The sequence below is a fragment of the Podarcis raffonei genome, chromosome 3, assembly GCF_027172205.1.
Source record: "Podarcis raffonei isolate rPodRaf1 chromosome 3, rPodRaf1.pri, whole genome shotgun sequence".
Lineage (NCBI taxonomy): Eukaryota > Metazoa > Chordata > Lepidosauria > Squamata > Lacertidae > Podarcis > Podarcis raffonei.
In genome coordinates this window covers 85,332,198-85,347,243 of record NC_070604.1, presented here as the reverse complement: position 1 = coordinate 85,347,243, position 15,046 = coordinate 85,332,198, and the positions used below count along the sequence as shown (strand labels likewise).

Below are 15,046 nucleotides of genomic sequence, written 5' to 3'. Positions count from 1 at the left end.
ACATCTCGTTCATAAAGGGGAATTTGGGTAAGGCCTCTTTGGCCGACTCTCACTGAAGGAAGGTCAAATGTGGAGCAGTGCAATGCCTAAGTATGAGGCAATCCCCACAGATAAGCCTATAACAGATGTGTTGAAGAACTTACCAGCCTGGATTCAGATTTGAAGCCTCATGAAGAAGGCACTCAACCCAACAACCTAAAAAGTGAGGTAAACAAAGACGGTTTACTATGGAGCTCAGCTCCTCCTCTCTTTTCCAGCTCAAGGAATAAACACTTATGTCAGCCCCCACCCGAAATATGCCCAATCTGTAGGATCACAGGTCAGATGGGGGTGGGGGGAATAGCTGCAAATACCTAAATAAAGCTCAAAACTGTCAACAAAACATTCTGGTAGAGCACATTTTCCCATGTACACCAAAGGGTAATACTGAGTACAGTCGTACCTTAGTTTTCAAACAGCTTAGTTCTCGAACGCTTTGGCTCCCGAATGCCGCAAACCTAGAAGTGAGTGTTCCAGTTTGTGAACTATTTTTGGAGCTTCCTGCAGCCAATTGGAAGCCACACCTTGGTTTCCGAACGTTTTGGAAGTTGAACAGATTTCCAGAATGGATTCTGTTCGAGAACCGAGGTACAACTGTATTTTGATTTTACAACTATTTGCTGCTGCACTGATCCATGAGAAAACAAGAGTTCAGGTACTGATTCATAAAAGGCTCAGGAGTCAAAATGAAGGTGGGCAGCAGATTCCCATGAAACAGACTACACCGTCCTCTATTTCTGAAAGGAATTGTAAGATGTATTGGGGGGGGGGATGCTTTTGAAATCTGTACCAACTATTTGCTGGCCCTCTTAAGAGAATGTGCCTCACCTTCTTTACCACAGATCATCTCTCCCATGCCGAGCTCTCAGAGCAAAATGAGCCTAAAATGTACAGGTATGGCATATATACAACCGGATGCCCACAAGGTCAGGGAACTATGAACAGAGGGATAGAACAACAGGTCGGAGAATAGGATTCTGGGCTGCTATTTCTACTCAAGCTCTCACACAATCTGGTGGGGTTGCATTGCTGAAGTCTTCCCTGGCCCTCCCAGCTACTTTCCTCTATCAATGACACCCAACCTTGGAGTTGGGGTTACATTATGTGTACAAAAACTCCACACCCTAAGTCAGAGCCATAAACAAAGTTAGTGTAACAGGAAGCCAGGAGGGCCTGTGCTGGGCAAGAGAGCTGCTGAAACAAGTCTTTGAGATGCCCTAGGATTGGCCCTGCCCCAACAAGCTTGTTGGCCCCTTTCCTTACTACCGTGTTTTCTTCGGGCCTCAACTAGCACAGAACAAACAATCTCACAATAGCATAGCTATTCTGTTCCAAGGCCACAGAGCAATAACTAGATCTACACTTCTCCAAGTCCAACAATACAGGAACGCAGCACGGAGCCTGTGAATAGACTTGTGGGGGTAGGGAGAGGCTTTGCAAGAAGGGTCAGCATACTCTCCAATTCCGTGCAAACACAGAAACAGGACAATTATTTTCATCAGGTGCAAAATTCAGCAGCCTGAGAATCTCACTTTTTTATTTATTTTAAAAGCTGCAAGATCCTAGTTTTTCAAATGCATAAAATATATTATACATGTATCTGTACACACATGAACAACTATATAGAGGCCATAGAACTAAATAAACATGGTGGTTTGTTGCTTATTAAAAAGTACAAAATGCAACCCAAAAGTTTACACAGTAAAACAAGTTACAATGTAAAACAGCAGAAAAGAAATGTTCTGTTGTCTGGGAAGGCAAGCACAAGAAGAATTGTCATGGTCAGGTAACTTCCTGCTGGGTTCAGGCTTTTCCCTCCACAAGGATGAGGGGCCTATTGGGATGGTCTGCCCAAGGAGACTAAGAGAATCCTTTGGGAGCTTCCTAGTGGCACGACTGGGGCACCTGTTGAAACCTTCGCTGCTCTGTGGAATGCAGATGTGGCTCACATAATTGACACAATTACTCCTAAGCATGTGGCAAGCTAAAGAGGTCCCACTCAGTACATGGATTTACCAGGCAGTTGGGACAGTGAAGTGGCTAGGGAGATGGCTTAAGCACAGTGCTGAAAAACTTGCAATGCTCATAAAATACATCAAGAGCTCACAAGTCTACTCTGTGGTGGAGTGAGGGCAGTGGAGCTTCTCCAAATGGTATTCCAAACATGGACTAAGTTGCTATGCACCTTGGCAAGAAGGTTGCTTGCATGTCTCCCACTTAAACATCACCAGTGTTGCAGTTCAATCAATGAACATGGCCAGCATGGGGTCTGGTCCTTTTTCGTTAAGATTTTTCAATAGCTGTGGCCTGTGAATGAGAGTAAGGCACCTGCTGGGGTGTTGACAATCTGTGTACTCAATCTTGCCCCTTATGGCTTATAAAAGCTAGCAGAGAGGAGTTCACCTACAAGTTCAGAGGTTATCTTGAATATTGAATCAGGTGGTTGTAAGGCTTAAAAAAGCCTTCCCTAGGCCCCAAGGATTGCAACAACATGCATCCCTTTCTGGGCAAAGTGCTCAACCAGCTGATTGATGCACCACTCTAGGCACTTTTGGATGGGACTTACTAGCTAGATAGATTTCAGCCCCACTTACAGCAAAGTAACTGCCTTGATCACCCTGATGGATGACCTGTGCTGAGAAAAAGACAGGGAATGCAACTCTGAAATTTTCCTGAATATCTCAGTGATTTTCAAAACCATCTGTTGTGGTATCCTTATGGACAGGCATGTCAACTGAAGGATGGGGACTCTGCCTTGTTGCTGGTCCTGTTCCTATTTGGAGGGTCAGATTACAGAAGGTGGTCCTGGAGGACTATTGCTTAGTCCCATGGCTGGAATGGTATCTTACCCCCCATGCTCTTTAACATTTAGATGAAAGCACGGGTCATCTGGAGATGGAGTGTGGTGCCGCCAATACAGTGGAATATTGCTTGATTTCTCCTTGTCATCTGGTTCAGGAAAGGCAGTAGAGATTCTGAATTGGGGTCTGAGATCAGTGATGGACTGGACGAGAGCCAACAAAACAAAGTTCAACCCTAACAGAATGGGGGAGGGCATTCTACTAAGTTCTACTCAGAGCAAACTCATTGAAATTAATGAACATGGCTAAGCTAGGCCTATTCATTTCAATGGGTGTACAGTGGACACTCAGGTTGCGAACGTGATCCATGCGGGAGGCACGTTGGCAAACAACAGCGTTCGCAACCCGCAGTCCCGCATCTGCGCACGCGTGGGTCACGATTCAGTGCTTCTGCGCATGCGCAAAGCGTGATTTAGTATATCTGTGCACGCGCGAGCACTGAAACCCGGAAGTAACCCGTTCCAGTACTTCCGGGTTCGTCGTGGTGCACAACCCGAAAACGCGCAACCTGAAGCGTCTGTAACCCGAGGTATGACTGTACTGTGAATAAAACTTAGTTGAATAGCACCCAAAATACCTTTTGAGACTTCATGGAAACACCAGTTAATTCAAAATAATCTACTAGGTTGATAACTAGGACCAGCTTTAGAGGCTAATTCATGCTCATTTGGGGGGGGGAGATTTTACTCACAATAGGCCCATTTCTGAACACAATTTTACATTGTGGGCACCTATCTTTCAAGCCTTTGATGCCTTAGGGTCCAGCCACCTCAAGGATAGTTCCCCCCCGCCGCCATATGTCCATGTGTTAAAATCTTTGTCAGAGGTCCTTCATTTGATGCTCCTGTCTTCTGAAATTAGGTGGGTGACTACCACAGAGAGAGCCATTTTGGTTATAGCAGCCTGGTTTTGAAACCTTTTCCCCTAGAGAGACTCGTGTGGTCCTTGTGTTGTTTTGATACCAGACAAAAGCCTTTTTATTTCCTGTGCATTTTTAAAACTGAGGATAATATCCAACCAAGAGCCTGGTCCATGTGAACGGCATTTTGTCATCCTTGCCTCATCTACAAGAGACATTGTCCTCTACAGTAGAACATGCACTGATTCCCACGCACTTCTCCTGTGTCCTGCTGGGTTCTAGAGTACAACATACATGTCCCGTGCTCAGCTCCCTTCCTCCCGCCCATCGCACATGACAAAATACCCAGGATACCACCGCACAACCCCTTGCAGACATTCCCCACATAGGCCTCTCATAAAACAAGGGACTTACAGACCCAAAGTGATGTCCTGTCCAAACATGTTCGTCCTCCCGGCTCTGAGTCTGCGGTATCCGCACCGCATCCAACAGCATCTGGGCAACGGCTTCTGAAACCGGAGAAAGGGAACTTTGTGAGAGTTACCAATCGGCTTGACACGCAGGAGCACACAAAGAAAACCACAGTACAGGCAAGAACACGGTCAGCGCTGGACGCAGAGTATTCTAACTAGGTTTTCAATGAGTATCACAGAACCCGAGCATCAGGCCACAATTCCACAGCATACTGGAAAGGCCTTTAAAACTATCCCCCTTTTAAAAAAAAGAAAAAAGGACAGGAATATTCAACTGCTTGATGTACTTATTGAACAGGTATTTATTCTGGAGTAGAATACTGCCATGAATTATGCAGATACATTCATTATTCCACCTCAGTCACAACAGCCCAACCTTATTTGCTGTGAAACAGAGGAGAGATCTTCTGTGTGGGGTGTCCCTCACTTGGCCACAGAGAGGCTTGGATGCTGTTAAGAGCTCAGTGAGCAGCAAGTCAATACCATCTGCAATTCGGTATTCCATCCGGTTTTGAGAAGTAATCTTATCTAGGGACAACTAGAGTAACTGGAGAATAGCAGCTCCCTGAGAGAAACAGGCTTTTAAAAGTTTAAAGCCACAGTCAAGTGACAGCAATGGACAGTTTACAGTTAATGGTAAAAAGAAAAAGTAGCTTGGTTTTAAAAAGCTCGGTCTCTATTACTTATAAGGAAGCCACATTCATGGGAATCTAAGAAACCTCAACACTTTTAAGTTACGTTATTTTCTGGATTAGTCGTATCATAAGATGCTTCTAAGTCATGCTATCAGGGATCACGTGAAGTAGCCAATCTCCCACAGCTTTCCCCCTCTAGTTTACTAGCTTACCCATGTTAAGGCTTAAAAAGCAACATCAATTCCACAAAATTAGTTCTCATATTTATGCCAAAACACCAATGGAATTTAACAACAAATTGGATTTAGTTCAGAGTCAGCTTGCAGGCCTTGTTCGCGCATCAGTGTTTGATAACATTGTTTTGAGAAAATTAATGCAGCCTTTGGAAGATTTGGCTAAGAAAACTTGGCATTAAAAAGAATGGAGGAAGAAACTATAAAAAACAAACCACATTCCCCAAACTGCCCACTTTTCTCTTCTGTTCAAAACACACATACATGCACTTCCATTCTTAAACAAACTCATCAATTATTCCATGAACTGCGGATTATTGTCTTCCATTTGTTCACCACCTTCTATCCTAAGCCTTTTATAAAATTTATCAACAACACACAATCACTGTTCCCAATACCACTCAGCTGCCACCAAAACACAAGCAGATTCTTTATGTTGCTGCACAGCTGCGGAGAAAAAAACAGGTTACAACAGGAAGCTGAAGATTTAGATAACCAGGATTCCAAAGAAGCAGGGAGCAGTTTTTGCTGTTGTTTTTCTGAGAGCTTTAATTATGGCCAGTTCAGAGAGTAGAAGCTCAATTTCCTCACCTTTCCAATACTAATTTCATAATACAAATGTTACGGTTGAGCATGCCTAACAATTTTCACACCACTGGAAAATGAGATGAATCAACTTAACTGATTCCTGAGTCCTTAAAAGACTGAGGTTGAAGATTCAACCCCTAAGCATTATTTTGGTACAGGGTTGTAATTCATGCCTTCAGCAGTCAGTATTCTGTACTGCAGCAAAGTTATTTCTACAAATCTAAAGAAACCGAACCCTCATTATTTTGTACATTATTTTGTTTCCTAGAACCAGTGAAGAGGGACTCTATCAAAAACTTTGACAAGCTAAGTAAATGTTGGGACAGTCAACAAATGGCATGCAAATGTATGCTACTTTCCCCTGGCTTTTCTATCTATTCAGTGAAACACAGACTTTGAGGCTGTTGTTGGGAGTGGAATACACGCTTTTAACTCTTCCTAGGGTAGACAAATGGCAGGGGAAATGTTACTTTCCTACGGGGGGGCTGGGGAGGAAGTTGCATGGTCCTGATGATGGTTTCCACAGTTACTTTTCCGTGGAGAAGAGACAAAAAGTCAGGGGAATGAAACACACAACTGAATTTAATTTGTAATCCGGCACTACATCAATAGTTTGTGCCTTGTTAAATGACTGCAGTGAAGCAAATCTGTCCAGGAGAGGGAGCTTTAGCTCTAGCCAGAGAACAGTAGTGTTGTCACGGGGATTCTCACAAACTTATATATATTTTTATTAGATGAATCCTTCGTCTCTCATTTATTTATAAGCCTGCTTAAAATAGTGTACTGCCCCATCGGCTCCTTCCACTGTCAATCACCACAAACAAGTAGAGTGGGGAGGAGGCTAGAGAACACACAAGTACCACATTCTACTTAGGAGTGGCTACTAGCCGCAATGGATACGTTCTGCCTCCACTGAACAAGATCATATGACTCTGAACGCCGTTTTCTGGGATTCACAAATGGCGAGAGTGCTGCCGCATGCCAGTCCTGCTTGCAGGCTTCCCACAGGCGACTGGCTGGCCACTGCGAGAACAGGATGCCGGACTAGATGGGCCTTGATCCAGAAAGACTTCTTATGTTCTTACACGGGACAAGCCAGAACGAGTCGAGGTTGCACTGCAGAAGACAAACCTGGCTTTTCAACCCTAAAAGTCTTGTCTACAACCCTTACAATTCCAGACCACTCCACTCCTAGGAGCATCCCGCACACAGCTCTGGACGAAGAACATGACAGAGCTTCAGAATAAAAATCTGTAAGCGCACCTTGCACTATATTGAGTAATGGTATGTAGCAAGTCTCCGTATCCTCACATAACCCTACTATTAACGCTCAAAAGCTCACAAATTGCAATGTGAACATTAAAGGTAAAGAGACCCCTGACTGTTAGGTCCAGTCGCAGATGACTCTGGGGTTGCAGCGCTCATCTCACTTTACTGGCCGAGGGAGGCAGCATACACCTTCTGGGTCATGTGGTCAGCATGACAAAGCCGCTTCTGGTGAACCAGAGCAGCGCACGGAAACACCGTTTACCTTCCTGTCGGAGTGATACCTATTTATCTACTTGCACTTTGATGTGCTTTTGACTGCTAGGTTGACGGGAACAGGGACCGAGCAACAGGAGCTCACCCCGTCATGGGGATTTGAACCGCCAACCTTATGAGCGGCAAGCCCTAGGCTCTGTGGTTTAGACCACAGAGCCACCCGCTCTAAACGAAAGTATTACTTGTGGTCTCTGTTGAGATCCACCACCACAAGCTCCTGCCAATGGGAACAGGTGAGCTCTTCTGACCTTATGCTATTAACAAACCATTATGTGCACTTTTAAAATATGTACAGCCTTTGGGTATATGGGATGTATCCAGGGAGGTCAAAGAGATTGGGAGAATAAAGGAAGAAAATAATTGGTAGTGCTTTTGCGGATCAAGGAAACCTCTGATCACAAGGACTTTTCTAAGCAGCAGTTTTTCACACACCAGGCAAAGTATTGTAGCTCGCAGTTGGGAATATGGGAAGCACCCACTGAAAAGCAGTTTCCATGAAACTCTTTCCCCCACAGTTCAAAGAACAACACCCCAAAATATGGGCTTTCAATCACAGGCAAGCTCTTCAATTATAAAGGTATTAAATCATCTGTACTTGGAGAGAGCACACTCAACCAGGAAGAAAGCATCCTAGTCAACCTTTCCTTCCAGAACAGCCCCACAACCACACTGATGTGAGCTACCTCTGTTGTGTAGAGTGGCAGGAACAGGCAAATGCCAATCACGCCACACATTTGGACCAAAGGTATCCATGGCTGTTCTCCTGAGAGCAGAAGTAGGATGAGTCCCAATTTCCCCTTCAGTTCAAAGGGTACAGTCTGATAGCTCAAGCAACTAATCCAGTCATCAGGGATCCAACCAGTAACACACAGGAGTGGACCCACCTCAACTGACCTTAACTGGAGTTGAATTGAGCACAAGCTAGTCCATTTGAAGGGAACAGGCAACAGTTATTGTAGGCTTTTAGGTGCTGCTGGTGGTTAAGGTAAAGGTTAAGGTAAAGGACCCCGACAGTTAAGTCCAGTCACGAATGACTCTGGGGTTGTGGCGCTCATCTCGCTTTACTGGCCGAGGGAGCCGATGTTTGTCCGCAGACATTTTTTCCAGGTCATGTGGCCAGCATGACTGAGCCGCTTCTGGCGAAACCAGAGCAGCGCACGGAAATGCTGTTTACCTTCCCGCTTTTGAGCTGCTAGGTTGGCAGGAGCTGAGACCGAGCAACGGGAGCTCACCCCATCACGGGCTCAGTGGTTTACACCCGTCCCTAAAGCAACCGTCTCTCCTTGCTGAGTTCCTCAGTTACCATGGATGTGGATTTCCCCCCCCAACTGTTTAACATAAACTCAACTCTTCTGCTTTCATAAGTACGGAGAAGAAGTCTAAACCTTAAACCAGTGTCTGGAAACACAACCCAGGCCCCTCCTACCTGCGTGCCTGCAGGCCACCAGGTGTGGCCAAGAACGGCACAAGCTACGCACTAAACACACCTTTGATGTGGAGCTGAAAGCATGTAGCCGCAGGGCATGAACAGCACGCCGCCTGCCGCCAGGCTGACTCTATGCGCAGGAATGCAGGCTGAAACCACAGGCCAAGAAAGACAAACACACTGCATTCCACGCGAAGCAGAGAACAAAAACAAGCAGCCAAGCCCACGTGGCCTCCGCAGTCCCTCCAACTATGCCAGCTACAGACCTCCACCACTGCCTCAGCCGTGAACCCGGACAGAGGAGTACTGGAGCCACTACCAAGTGTACTGAAGCAAACAAAATAGGATGAGAAGGGGAATTCATAAGCATAACTTTCATATGTGTGTGCGCACGCACGCACATTTGTAGACTGGGCTAACTGGGGAGCAGCTGGATCTTTCTAGCCAAGAACGGTTTTAAGAAATATGTAAGAAGCTTCTCCCTTCCTCCCTGCCAATCCAGCTTTTGCTCAAAACAGCCAGTATTCAACCATCTAAAAATCTCGGTTTAACAGAAGGAAGCTGAAAGAAACTGCTAAGCTACCCTTTAATGTTTGGTTTAACGCAGCTCCCTTTTTCAAAGCCAGTTACCATCCTCCCCCCCCCCCGCAGGGTATTCCTCTCTCTCTCTCTCTCTTCTCCACCTCAACACCCTTTCACACAAATACACTACCAAAAGTCAGCAAAGGCTGATATGATTTCTGCTCTACTGAACTCTTCCTCTCAGAGCCACCTGCCACAACAGGAAGCCTCAGAAATCAAGGCAAAGGTCTCAGATGCCTGGTAAACATGGAGGGGACCCTGCTCTTAAAGCCGCCCACACAGGGTGGAGCTACATACACGCTATGCACCCACAAAGTCTTCAGAGGCAGAAGTGTTCTCTAATCCTGCTTCTCCTTGGCAAAGGCAACAATGAATTCTGAGAATCCAACCTATTAAACTTCTCCAAACTGAGAAGCTCTGATTCTGTTTCAGCTACAGGACCACCTTGGCTATGTTATGGCTTAGTGTCAATTGCCCACGTGCAAAGCAGAATACAGTACTACAACTTTTACCTCCCTACAGTGCTGTTGTGAAGACAAGCAAAGCCAATTCCACTCCACTTATGCACTGACATGAGTGACGTTGTACAGTAACAGTGGACAATATGAACAGGTAACCTTATGTCTCCATCAAAATCAAACGGTTGCCAGTTTTTGTCAAGTACAAGCAGCTGTCCGTGGTGTGCACTATGTAGGACTAATATGAATGGATTGTGCTAATAATATACAATTAAAGGACATTACTGAAATAGGAGACGGTTTACCTCAAAAAGAGCTGTTGCCAGCTTCCCAGACAAGCCTAGATCAAGCTGAAGGGCACTGTCTTCCCTCTTAATTGTCTCACACAAATGTTCTGCTTTCAAGTTTGCTTTTGGAAACTAAAAGTGTGAATCACATTCTCTCTCCAAAAACACTGAACTTAAATCCAGGACTGCCTTGAGATTGTCCAAGACAATTTCTGCCCCACTCCCCTTACAGGTAGAAGCTTGTTAGAACCCCAGACCAAGTGTTATTGCAAGGCAAAGACAAACAGCTCACGCCTTGTTTGTTCCATTTTATAGCACAATCGGTTTTGTTTTGCTTTTTTAGCAAATGCTCTTCAACGATCCAGGGGTGGTTTGGCTTCATGTGAACGATCAAGGAACACAGGGAGCACCTGGAAAGTTGTGGAAGGTTTGCTACCATGGTTTTAATTAAAAGTGTGGGGGGGGGAACGGCCTACAAAAATGAAAATGGGCAGGGAAAGTGCCAAAAACAGAGAGGCAATACGAAGTAAAGACCGATGAGGCAGCAGGGTGTGCCACATTCGCACTGCAAGCTAGAGAAATGCAACAAAAATCCCATTCTCTTCCAAGATACTGAAATACGTTTCCTCGTTTCCAAGCACATGCCCATGAAGAAAAGCCCCTTTAGGCTCCACCAAAAGAAAGAGGGGGGGAGCCCTTTTACCAGCCACCCCCCCTCCAACTGCTCCCAGCTTCCAGGAGTCTCAGCAGTACTGTCTCTCCCAGCATGCAGATAAGCAGGAAAACAGCAGGCAGGCAAAGGAGGTGTCTCTGCGCTTACCCAGCTCCCGCCCACGTTTATCCTTTGTATGTTTTACAGCATCTCAGGGCAAAGCCCTCATCCTGCCACTGGTGGGCGGGCAGAGCAGGGGAAAGGGGCCCTTTATAATTGTAGTGTTGCAATCTGCCAGCCTGGCCAGGCAGCCTGTTCCTGCCTGCATATATTAAATACCTTATAACTGATTACACCCCCATGGGGCATGATTAGCAGTCTTCAGAGAACAAAGTCTACTTTCATAGGAATAGGAAGAGACACGTACTGTGAAGTTACTATATACAGCTGGGCAAAGAGAATACGACAAGGAGAATTAAAGTCTTATTTGCATGTCCATCAGCTCTCCCTTGTCCAATCCCTCCCCTCACCCCCCCCCAAATTATTCACAGTACCTCCAAAACATTTCCATGTGAAAAGTAGCCAGCAACAAACCAAGAACTATCATGACCGACAATGAATTATCCTCAGTTTAAAACTCAGTGAGTGTAGATGCACACAGGTGCGGTGGACAACATGCAATCCCTTGAAATAAGCCTATCCAAGGTTCATCAGTCAACATGAGGTTAACTCCTTTCAGGCAGAAAGCTAACACTCTATTTTGAATTTTTTAATGGGGTGGGGGTGAGGGGTGGAAAGAAAATCACTTCCAGCAGCAGCAACAAACACCCAGCAGGAGGAGAGAGAGGGTTAGAAATAGCTCTCTCACACACACAGTGGAGGGAAAACACACACAAAAACACTCCATGCTTTATATGTGGGTTGAATTCTACACAAACAAACAAAGAATCTTGATTTATTTATTTGGGGAAAGGCACTGCAAGACACAGCTCGTGAGATCCTGTTATATTTCAGTACATATTGCTTTACTAAAGTTACTAGCCCTCATGGTTGCTTAGGAACACTAATGGGCTGGGGAGGTGGGACTTTGAATTTATGCCTATCAATCATTTTGTTATATTTGCATACCAGTCTTCAGTTGTTTCTTAAGAACAAAACAGTGTCTAGCAGCAAATTGCAGCAAGGCTTCACTCTGAGCAAAAGTAGAAATATGCATTGCCCAGGTGAGGTCATTGTGTGGAAGCTGTTGATATGGTATCTACTCACAGTTAGTTTATGAGTACTTCCGCATCCAGCCAGATGGAAAGCTCAAGGGGGGCCTCCCAGATATACCAATTATCACTGGTGGGAACTATATGGGAAGGTGATCTGGACATAAGCACTGAAGAGAACTGTGGGGACTCGATTTGGACTAAACCTCCGCTCTACCTCTGCCAGAATTCAGGAGGTGTTGCACAAAGTACTCCTATGGTGGCTGTAGACCCCACTTCAATACCTCCACAGGTGCCATCAGTGGACTCCTTTGAACTTGTGTGGTGGGACTGTGCCTAGGTGAAAAGGTTCTGGACACAGGTATTCATTAAGTTCTCAGATACATACAGTTAGCCAACCCATTGTTGATGACCCTGTCATAGCAATGTCATCAGTTTGAGAAATTTAGGTTTTTGCAAAGACCATATATTTGCCATCACTGAACACAATCAAGCCCTGTAAACCTAGAGCTGTGCTCCTCAGCCTTCCATAGCCTTTTGTTCGTACTATTTTGGGTCTCCGAACAGAGGCAAAAAGAGACTCTAGCCCTGGTTCAGACAACAGACTAAGTCAAACCCTGGCTTAGCTGCAGCAGAGTACTATGCTAAAAGGACTAGGGAGCAGCAAAGTGGATATAAGTTCTTGTGCAGGAAGCTGTATGTTTGTGCAGTTCTAGTTTGGTTTACAGTGAGATGGGAACAAGGCCTATGTCTAAGTACTTCCACCTCAATAGTCTTATGGCTGTGTTTGCATGCAATGCTAACTACAGTTTATAAACCACATTTTATGAACCTGGCCCGGTAGCTTAACCATGGTTTACTAATCATGAACAAACCATCTCACAAACCATGGTTTCTTACCAGTTTAGAAACTCTGGCTTAACCATGGCTTAGCATAACATGGGAACCAGGCCATAATTGGGCTTTTTCTTTCCTCCCTATCAATGTCCTTGTGGTTCAGAAAATAAATATAATACGAACATCAATATGTTCAATACTCAGCGGAGCTAACCGAAGAGACATGGCAACAGATAAAACTACAAGATTTTAATATGGTCGTTCCCAAGCATAGCTCACTACATACAGGTAAATAAAATACTGTTTTACTTACCAAACAGCATGGGAAGTCCATCTGTGATAGGCTGAATTATTAATGTGTCCTAAGGTTAATACTTGGGCACAAGTAGAAAAATTGTGGATTTACAACCAGCGTAAGTGAAAAGAGAATGAATAAAAAATCAGATAGCTCTGCAAAATGGTGCTTTAGAAGACCATGTACAAGCCACAGACTTGTACATCCTCTCCTTGCCTCCTGCATGCAGTGTCTATCTCTGCTTCCCATTTAGTACTAACAATCATGTATTGTGATGTCTGAATTGGCAATCTCTGGTTAGAACTTGCCTTTCAAACTGGAATCTGAAACCATAGTTTGAAGTAGGTTTCTAATTCTGATTTAGAGAGAAAGCACAAAGCACAATTTGCTGATGCAGGCAACAAAGCAAACTATGGTTCATGTTCAAACAGGGAATGGAAAAGGAAGTCACTAGGGCACAACTAATTTCAGATCCTCCAAATAATCATTTGGATTGAGGGTGTTTTTAATAAACAAATAATACATTCCGCAAAGTACCCCAAACTCTGCAACATGGTTTCCAAAAAATGGCTAGTTTTTTGTTTGTGCATGTGTGTATTTATGGATCATTTTTATTCTGTTTCTGTAACCAACAATATAGTGGCCTCCTGCCCACTTACTCAACTGCAGAATGAAAAAAGTCAGAATATTAAAGAGGTTCCATGTGATCTCACCCAACATTTTATCCCACAGAAATTATGGAGCTATTCTAACATCAGACCGGCATCCATAGCACAAGACAAAGCTGTTCCAAACATGATGCTTTTCCTACTCAGAAATGCCTTCTAAGATAGTCTGAAAACACCAGCTAGTGCAGAACACTGTTGCTAGCCTGTTGCCTGGAGCATCTATGCAGGATTATGCTAGTGGTGTGGCCTGCACTGGCTCCCTATAAATTTCTGGCTCCAATTTAAGGTGTCAATGCTGAGAAGGTAAAGGTAAAGGTAAAGGGACCCCTGACCATTAGGTCCAGTCATGGCTGACTCTGGGGTTGCGGCGCTCATCTCGCTCTATAGGCCGAGGGAGCCGGCGTTTGTCCGCAGACAGCTTCCAGGTCATGTGGCCAGCATGACTAAGACGCTTCTGGCAAACCAGAGCAGCACACGGAAACGCCGTTTACCTTCTCGCCGGAGCGGTACCTATTTATCTACTTGCACTTTGACATGCTTTCAAACTGCTAGGTGGGCAGGAGCAGGGACCGAGCAACGGGAGCTCACCCCGTCGCGAGGATTTGAACTGCCGACCTTCTGATCAGCAAGTCCTAGGCTCTGTGGTTTAACCCACAGAGCAACCCGCATCCCCAATGATGAGAAACAAAGCCCTAAATAAGCCCAGAATCAAAATACCTGTTTCCATTTACAAGCTGACCTGAAGAGGCTTTCTTCCTTTTTTCACTGGGGATAAAACACTGTATAGTGACAGGGGATGGGGTGCCACTACCGAGAAGACCCTAACTAAGGAATTCCCTTACACAGAGGTGCAGTTAGCCTCTACACTGATGCGTTTCTGGTGCCAAGTAAAACACGCTTGTTGACCCAGGCTTTTGTTGGCACTGATTAAGACTCTCCAAGGTTTGGTAATTTGAGGAGTATTATGTCTGCTGCTGAATTTTTATCTGTATTTGCTGCTGCTCTTTGTCCTGAAGTCTATCATTTATATTTTAGGGGATTCGTTTGAGTAAAGGGCAGTTTAGAAGAGCAATTAAGAAATAAAAACTGTACAGGTCATGAGAAAAGAGAACTGGACAGAAGGAAGACCTAAGAGCTACACAGAAATATCTTTAGGATATTAGGCACAAAGTCTCCTTCCCAATACAGTGGTATCTCGGGTTAAGTACTTAATTCGTTCCGGAGGTCCGTTCTTAACATGAAACTGTTCTTAACCTGAAGCACCACTTTAGCTAACAGGGCCTCCTGCTGCTGCCGCCGCGCCACCAGAGCACACTTTCTGTTCTCATCCTGAAGCAAAGTTCTTAACCCGAGGTACTATTTCTGGGTTAGCGGAGTCTATAACCTGAAGCGTATGTAAC

General features: G+C 44.9%; 1 protein-coding gene across 2 annotated transcripts in view; it reads right to left on the bottom strand.

The window, feature by feature from the left end:
- Positions 1 to 15,046, bottom strand: part of TJAP1 (tight junction associated protein 1) — a 44,987-nt gene that overhangs the window by 20,506 nt on the left and 9,435 nt on the right. Inside the window, exons 2-3 of one of the 2 annotated variants that reach the window (XM_053382849.1) lie at positions 4,174 to 4,268; positions 144 to 195 (exon numbers count right to left, since the gene is read on the bottom strand). The gene's annotated coding sequence lies outside the window, so the exon portion shown is untranslated. The remainder of the gene's footprint in view (positions 1 to 143; positions 196 to 4,173; positions 4,269 to 15,046) is intronic. The other variant, XM_053382848.1, reaches the window with a different exon arrangement.